At 49.2% G+C, this 8603-nt stretch overlaps 1 long non-coding RNA gene across 1 annotated transcript; it reads left to right on the forward strand.

Annotated features, from left to right (window-relative positions):
* The first annotated feature begins 2854 nt into the window (after positions 1 to 2854).
* Positions 2855 to 4992, forward strand: LOC121845649. The gene is made up of 3 exons (XR_006082676.1): positions 2855 to 3402; positions 3435 to 3533; positions 3579 to 4992. It is a non-coding gene; the product is annotated as an uncharacterized LOC121845649 (long non-coding RNA).
* The last annotated feature ends 3611 nt before the right edge of the window (positions 4993 to 8603 follow it).

The raw sequence follows: 8603 nt of genomic DNA on the forward strand, positions 1-8603 counted from the left end.
AATGTGTGATTTCTCATAACCTTTATCCAGACGTTCGTAGAGACAGTTCCCTCTGCCACCTTCATAATGACTTTCCGATAGAGAGCAGAGATTGGAGGGAAATTCAGAGGGTAATGAGTCACAAAGAGAGACACCCAGTATAAAACAGAGCATGATGCCTCGGTCTGTTACTGCTCAGACAGACAGAGAGAGACTGACAGAGAGAGAGAGAGAGAGTGACAGATAGACAGAGAGACAGAGAGAGGCTGACAGAGAGAGAGAGAGAGAGTGACAGATAGACAGAGAGACAGAGAGACAGAGAGACAGAGAGACAGAGAGAGGCTCACAAAGGAATACGTTGACAAGAGGATGTGTGCTCTTCGTCTTGGGGAAGGAAGTCAACAGCAGGTAACATTATAGATCGCTACATCATGATCTCTGGGCTATGAGCTAACATTTTAGTATGTCCTGTACTACCTGACCTATAAACACATTATATACAACTGTTACTGTCATACCTGTATACAGGACATCTAGACAGGATATACACAGGATCTGTAGGCCTGCTGCTTATCAGGGTCAATAAGATCCTCCTCTGTCTGTCTGCAGCCTCTTACTGTAACACTGTGGACGTGGTTAAATCTCGAGATTAAAATCTTTACATCTGTCAAGCCCGGAGTTGAGCTTCGTAGGATCATAAAGGAAGACTGTTTTTCCTTATCCAATGGGTGTGAGGTTTGTGTTCTTCAGAGAGAGCCGGTCTCCATCTTGCCTCTTCCTTTGTTGTTCTGTAACCCCCCCCAGAAACAACACTCAGCTGAGGAGTTAGAACACTTATTTCTGACATCACGGATGTGTTCCAGTATCCATGACGACCACTGTCCACAGAAGGAGGAGTTAGACCTTAGGCTATCAGAGAGAGAGAGAGAGAGAGAGAGAGAGAGAGAGACAGAGCTCTGGTTCCTCCCGGGACCTTCATTCTTGTCCTGACCAATCAGGACTGTTGTTCTTGACCTCCTGTGTCCCTGTCACTTTAAACTAGAGGGAGATTCTGTCATGTTGAAAAAGGCACAGCGAAAAGTGAAATGGACTGAACTGGAACAGAATAGACTTGACTGGATAATGTATTGTATCTCACCCAATACACCAGTGATTTCTCCAGTCTCCCCATCTGTAGGTGTAGAACCCTGCTAGTGCTCTAACAGCGAGGTGTGTCTTTGTCTCCCCCTCCAGGTCGTTCTCAGTACTGCAGCCGCTCTGCTTCCCAACAGTGGACTGGAGATTCCCAGCTCCAGTCCCAGGACGGAATAGTTTCCCAGGTCAAGGTTAATGCTAATCGTGATAGGGGTTCTGTTATAAAAAAGACACCTAGCATGTCAGCATTAGCCTTGCTCTGGGCCCACACTGCTGCTGCTGCAATACACAGAGGCCCTGAAGGGTTGCCTGATGTTTCGACCCAGCTAATGGACACATCATTCTTGTATCGTCATGTCTTGTGTTGATGTAGTAGTTGCGTCCCAAATTGAACCCTATTCCTTACGTGGTGCACTATCGTGGTCCCGGCCCCCAGGGCTCTGGTCAGAAGGGGTGCACTACCGTGGTCCCGGCCCCCAGGGCTCTGGTCAGAAGGAGTGCACTACCGTGGTCCCGGCCCCCAGGGCTCTGGTCAGAAGGAGTGCACTACAAAGGGGATAGGCTGCCAGTGGGTACACAGCCTTTGGGTGGTGTTCATGCTGTCCATGACTGGGGTGGTGGGAGTGATGATGCCCACATTGTAACAACATTCATACCAAAACCACCCTCTTCCTCTTCATCCTCCTCCTAAACCACCCTGCTCCTCTTCATCCTCCTCCTCTTCATCCTCCTCCTAAACCACCCTCCTATTCTTCATCCTCCTCCTCTTCATCCTCCTCCTAAACCACCCTCCTCCTCTTCATCCTCCTCCTAAACCACCCTCCTCCTCTTCATCCTCCTCCTCTTCATCCTCCTCCTAAACCACCCTCCTCATCTTCATCTTCCTCCTCTTCATCCTCCTCCTAAACCACCCTCCTCCTCTTGACCCTCCTCCTAAACCACCCCCTCCTCTTCATCCTCCTCTTCATCCTCCTCCTAAACCACCCTCCTCCTCTTCATCCTCCTCCTAAACCACCCTCCTCTTCTTCATCCTCCTCCTAAACCACCCTCCTCCTCCTCTTCATCCTCCTCCTAAACCACCCTACTCTTCTTCATACTCCTCTTCCTCCTCCTCCTAAACCACCCTCATCCTCTACCTCCTTCTCCTAAACCACCCTCATCCTCTTCCTCCTCCTCCTAAACCACCCTCCTCCTCTCCCTGATGGACACAACTTATTTTCAGCTAGGATTTACTATTGATAGGTCTCTGCTAGAGGATTGTACTAGCCTGGGTACCAGTCTGTTTGTGCTGATATTCCACCCGTTGTACTCTGTGTCAAATGCCAAACATAAACAGTCGTGTCAGAAAGTGGCATGATGGCACAAACCGACTGGTACCCAGGCTAGGGTTGTACAGCCGAAACAGAAGAAACCAAACCGACTGGTACCCAGGCTAGGGTTGTACAGCCGAAACAGAAGAAACCAAACCGACTGGTACCCAGGCTAGGGTTGTACAGCCGAAACAGAAGAAACCAAACCGACTGGTACCCAGGCTAGGGTTGTACAGCCGAAACAGAAGAAACCAAACCGACTGGTACCCAGGCTAGGGTTGTACAGCCGAAACAGAAGAAACCAAACCGACTGGTACCCAGGCTAGGGTTGTACAGCCGAAACAGAAGAAACCAAACCGACTGGTACCCAGGCTAGGGTTGTACAGCCGAAACAGAAGAAACCAAACCGACTGGTACCCAGGCTAGGGGTTGTACAGCCGAAACAGAAGAAACCAAACCGACTGGTACCCAGGCTAGGGTTGTACAGCCGAAACAGAAGAAACCAAACCGACTGGTACCCAGGCTAGGGTTGTACAGCCGAAACAGAAGAAACCAAACCGACTGGTACCCAGGCTAGGGTTGTACAGCCGAAACAGAAGAAACCAAACCTTATTTGGAATGATATTCACATTGCTCATGGTGGGATAGGAGTTGTTTTTCTCAAAATTATATTATTTATTTCAATAAAATCTGTGAAGTGAAATAAGTTGAAGACTTCAATAAATGACGTTGTACAGTATAATGATAGGTATTTAATGTGTATTTCCTACTGAGGAGGTCTATCCTATACAGTATAATGATAGGTATTTAATGTGTATTTCCTACTGAGGAGGTCTATCCTATACAGTATAATGATAGGTATTTAATGTGTATTTCCTACTGAGGAGGTCTATCCTATACAGTATAATGATAGGTATTTAATGTGTATTTCCTACTGAGGAGGTCTATCCTATACAGTATAATGATAGGTATTTAATGTGTATTTCCTATATTCCTACTGAGGTATTTAAGGTATTTCCTACTGAGGAGGTCTATTCTCTACAGTATAATGCTAGGTATTTAATGTGTATTTCCTACTGAGGAGGTCTATTCTATACAGTATAATGATAGGTATTTAATGTGTATTTCCTACTATTCTCTACAGTATAATGCTAGGTATTTAATGTGTATTTCCTACTGAGGAGGTCTATCCTATACAGTATAATGATAGGTATTTAATGTGTATTTCCTACTGAGGAGGTCTATCCTATACAGTATAATGATAGCTATTCTAATGTGTGTCTTGTGTCACAATGCCATCATCCAATAGCTGAAGACATGGGCGGACCTAAACCATCCATCCACTCTGCCACTAAATTGAACCACTCCACAATAAACTGCAAATGCATCCCTCACTCTCTCTCTCTCTCTCTCTCTCTCTCTCTCTCTCTTCTCTCTTCAATGTCTGTCATATTCCACTTATACGCATCATAATGCCGGCAGCAGGATTTAATTATTGGATAGAAAATACATTGGGACTCTGTTAGAACAGACTGGAGTTATTCCCAACCTGTCCTTCAATCTGGGACATTAGAACAGACTGGAGTTATTCCCAACCTGTCCTTCAATCTGGGACATTAAAACGGACTGGAGTTATCCTCAACCTGTCATTCAATCTGGGACATTAGAACGGACTGGAGTTATCCTCAACCTGTCCTTCAATCTGGGACATTAGAACGGACTGGAGTTATTCCCAACCTGTCCTTCAATCTGGGACATTAGAACGGACTGGAGTTATTCCCAACCTGTCCTTCAATCTGGGACATTAGAACGGACTGGAGTTATTCCCAACCTGTCCTTCAATCTGGGACATTAGAACGGACTGGAGTTATTCCCAACCTGTCCTTCGATCTGAACTGGGACGTTAGGGATTAGAGAGATGCGAGGAGACAGTGTTCTTTTCAGTGTTATTGACATGGAAAACAAAATAGTTTTGTGAAAACCTCGTGTTGTGATATTGATGTTTGCCGGCAGCGTGTGATGGGGAGGTCCGTCTGCTGGTCCTGGTTAGGAGTGTTGGTTGTCAACCTGAGTCCCAGCTGCTCTGCTGTCGTCCTGGACTCCGCAGCGTGTGATGGGGAGGTCCGTCTGCTGGTTCTGGTTAGGAGTGTTGGTTGTCAACCTGAGTCCCAGCTGCTCTGCTGTCGTCCTGGACTCCGTCTATTGGAATTCTTCAAATCCCAAGTCGGTACAGTCGATTCTTGTGCAAAAACTCACCTGGAAATATACTGGAAATAAATACCTGTTATATTGTCAAAATGTTGGCTTTTCATTTACATTATCGACATAGATTAAATATGGATATTTTTGAAGTAGTGTTTCTGTGGTCTCAGATTTTTGTTGTTGATAGTAAATTCATTGGCGTGTTTATTTATTGATGATTATTAATTAGTAAATAATATGAATGTCTATTAGGCTGATATGCAACAACAAAGAAACTACTAGTGTTACTATGACACAATAAAGACAACATCCCAGTCATTCTGGTTGGAAAACTCTCATCTCCCTCTCTCTCTGTCTCTCTCTGTCTCTCTCTCTCTCTCTCTCTCTCTCTCTCTCTCTGTCTCTCTCTCTCTGTCAATTCAATTCAATTCAATTCAATTCAAGGGCTTTATTGGCATGGGAAACATGTGTTAACATTGCCAAAGCAAGTGAGGTAGACAACATACAAAGTGAATATATAAAGTGAAAAACAACAAAAATTAACAGTAAACATTACACATACAGAAGTTTCAAAACAGTAAAGACATTACAAATGTCATATTATATATATATACAGTGTTCTAACAATGTACAAATGGCTAAAGGACACAAGATAAAATAAATAAGCATAAATATGGGTTGTATTTACAATGGTGTTTGTTCTTCACTGGTTGCCCTTTTCTCGTGGCAACAGGTCACAAATCTTGCTGCTGTGATGCACACTGTGGTATTTCACCCAGTAGATATGGGAGTTTATCAACATTGGATTTGTTTTCAAATTCTTTGTGGATCTGTGTAATCTGAGGGAAATATGTCTCTCTAATATAGTCATACATTGGGCAGGAGGTTAGGAAGTGCAGCTCAGTTTCCACCTCATTTTGTGGGCAGTGAGCACATAGCCTGTCTTCTCTTGAGAGCCATGTCTGCCTACGGTGGCCTTCCTCAATAGCAAGGCTATGCTCACTGAGTCTGTGTCACGCCCTGGTCAAAGTATTTTGTGTTTATTTTTATGTATTTGGTCAGGCCAGGGTGTGGCATGGGGTTTTTGAAATTGTGGTGTGTTTGTCTTGGGGTTTTGGTGGTGGTATTGGGATTGTAGCTTAATGGGTTGTCTAGCAAGGTCTATGGCTGTCTGGAGTGGTTCTCAATCAGAGGCAGGTGCTTATCGTTGTCTCTGATTGGGAACCATATTTAGGCAGCCATATTCTTTGAGTTTGTCGTGGGTGATTGTCCTTAGTGTCCTATGTGTACTCGTTGTTAGTTTGCACCAGATAGGCTGTTTCGGTTTCGTTTATTGTTTTTTTGTAAGTTCGTGTTTTCTTTGGTATATTAAACATGGATCGCAATCGACACGCTGCAGTTTGGTCCGACTCTCTTTCATCACCACTAGAAAACCGTTACAGAATCACCCACCAGGCCTTCAGTGTGCCTCGCCTGTTCAGCGCAGCCAGCGCTTTTCTCCTCTCCTGCGCTGCTGGAGTCTCCCGCCTGTTTAGCGCAGCCAGAGCCTTCCTCCTCTACAGCGCTGCCGGAGCCTCCCGCCTGTTTAGCGCAGCCAGAGCCTTTCTCCTCTCCTGCGCTGCCGGAGTCTCCCGCCTGTTTAGCGCAGCCAGAGCCTTCCTCCGACACAGCGCTGCAGGAGTCTCCCGCCTGTTCAGCGCAGCCAGAGCTGCCAGTCTGCATGAAGCAGCCAGAGCTGTCAGTCTGCATGGAGCAGTCAGAGCTGTCAGTCTGCATGGAGCAGCCAGAGCTGTCAGTCTGCATGAAGCAGCCAGTCTACATGGAGCAGCCAGAGCTGTCAGTCTACATGAAGCAGCCCGAGCTGCCAGTCTGCATGAAGCAGCCAGTCTACATGGAGCAGCCAGAGCTGTCAGTCCGCATGGAGCAGCCAGAGCTGTCAGTCCGCATGGAGCAGCCAGAGCTGTCAGTCTGCATGGAGCAGCCAGAGCTGTCAGTCCGCATGGAGCAGCCAGAGCTGTCAGTCTACATGAAGCAGCCCGAGCTGCCAGTCTGCATGAAGCAGCCAGTCTACATAGAGCAGCCAGAGCTGCCAGTCTTCATGAAGCAGCCAGAGCTGTCAGTCTGCATGGAGCAGTCAGAGCTGTCAGTCTGCATGGAGGAGCCAGAGCTGTCAGTCTACAGGAAGCAGCCCGAGCTGCCAGTCTGCATGAAGCAGTCAGTCTACATGGAGCAGCCAGAGCTGTCAGTCCGCATGGAGCAGCCAGAGCTGTCAGTCTACATGAAGCAGCCCGAGCTGCCAGTCTGCATGAAGCAGCCAGTCTACATGGAGCAGCCAGAGCTGTCAGTCTGCATGAAGCAGCCAGAGCTGTCAGTCTGCATGGAGCAGTCAGAGCTGTCAGTCTGCATGGAGCAGTCAGAGCTGTCAGTCTGCATGGAGCAGTCAGAGCTGTCAGTCTGCATGGAGCAGCCAGAGCTGTCAGTCTGCATGGAGCAGCCAGAGCTGTCAGTCCGCATGGAGCAGCCAGAGCTGTCAGTCTACAGGAAGCAGCCCGAGCTGCCAGTCTGCATGAAGCAGCCAGTCTACATAGAGCAGCCAGAGCTGCCAGTCTGCATGAAGCAGCCAGAGCTGTCAGTCTGCATGGAGCAGTCAGAGCTGTCAGTCTGCATGGAGGAGCCAGAGCTGTCAGTCTACAGGAAGCAGCCCGAGCTGCCAGTCTGCATGAAGCAGTCAGTCTACATGGAGCAGCCAGAGCTGTCAGTCCGCATGGAGCAGCCAGAGCTGTCAGTCTACATGAAGCAGCCCGAGCTGCCAGTCTGCATGAAGCAGCCAGTCTACATGGAGCAGCCAGAGCTGTCAGTCTGCATGGAGCAGCCAGAGCTGCCAGTCTGCATGAAGCAGCCAGTCTACATGGAGCAGCCAGAGCTGTCAGTCTGCATGAAGCAGCCAGAGCTGTCAGTCTGCATGGAGCAGCCAGTCTGCATGGAGCAGCCAGTCTGCACGGAGCTGTCAGTCTGCACGGAGCTGTCAGTCTGCACGGAGCTGTCAGTCTGTAAGGAGCTGCCAGTCTGCAAGGAGCTGCCAGTCAGCACGGAGCCGCCAGAGCGGTCAGTCTGTAAGAAGCCGCCAGAGCTGTCAGCCTATATGGAGCAGCTAGTGCCGCCAGTCTGCCCAGCGCCGCCAGTGCCCCCAGTCTGCCCAGCATCGCCAGTCTGCCCAGCATCGCCATCAGTCTGCCCAGCATCGCCAGTCTGCCCAGCATCGCCAGTCTGCCCAGCATCGCCAGTCTGCCCAGCATCGCCAGTCTGCCCAGCACCGCCAGTCTGCCCAGCGTCGTCAGTCTGCCCAGCGTCGTCAGTCTGCCCAGCACCGCCAGTCTGCCCAGCACCGCCAGTCTGCCCAGCGTCGCCAGTCTGCCCGGCGCCGCCAGTCTGCCCGGCGCCGCCAGTCTGCCCGGCGCCGCCGGTCTGCCCAGCATCGCCAGTCTGCCAGACTCTTCCAGATCTGCCAGTCAGCCAGACTCTTCCAGATCTGCCAGTCAGCCAGACTCTTCCAGATCTGCCAGTCAACCAGACTCTTCCAGATCTGCCAGTCAACCAGACTCTTCCAGATCTGCCAGTCAACCAGACTCTTCCAGATCTGCCAGTCAGCCAGGATCTGCCAGTCAGCCAGGATCTGCTGAAACCACCAGCCAGCCAGGAGCTGGTAGAGATATCTACCTGCCTGAGCTTCCTCTCACTCCTGAGCTTCCTCTCACTCCTGAGCTTCCTCTCACTCCTGAGCTTCCTCTCACTCCTGAGCTTCCTCTCACTCCTGAGCTTCCTCTCACTCCTGAGCTTTCTCTCACTCCTGAGCTTTCTCTCACTCCTGAGCTTTCTCTCACTCCCGAGCTTCCCCTCAGTCCCGAGCTGCCTCGGTCCCGAGCTGTCCTTCAGTCCCGATCTGTTCCTCAGTCCAGTGGGGTTCTGGGTGAGGACTAC

The sequence above is a fragment of the Oncorhynchus tshawytscha genome, unplaced genomic scaffold (genome assembly GCF_018296145.1).
Source record: "Oncorhynchus tshawytscha isolate Ot180627B unplaced genomic scaffold, Otsh_v2.0 Un_contig_1213_pilon_pilon, whole genome shotgun sequence".
Taxonomy (NCBI): Eukaryota; Metazoa; Chordata; class Actinopteri; order Salmoniformes; family Salmonidae; genus Oncorhynchus; species Oncorhynchus tshawytscha.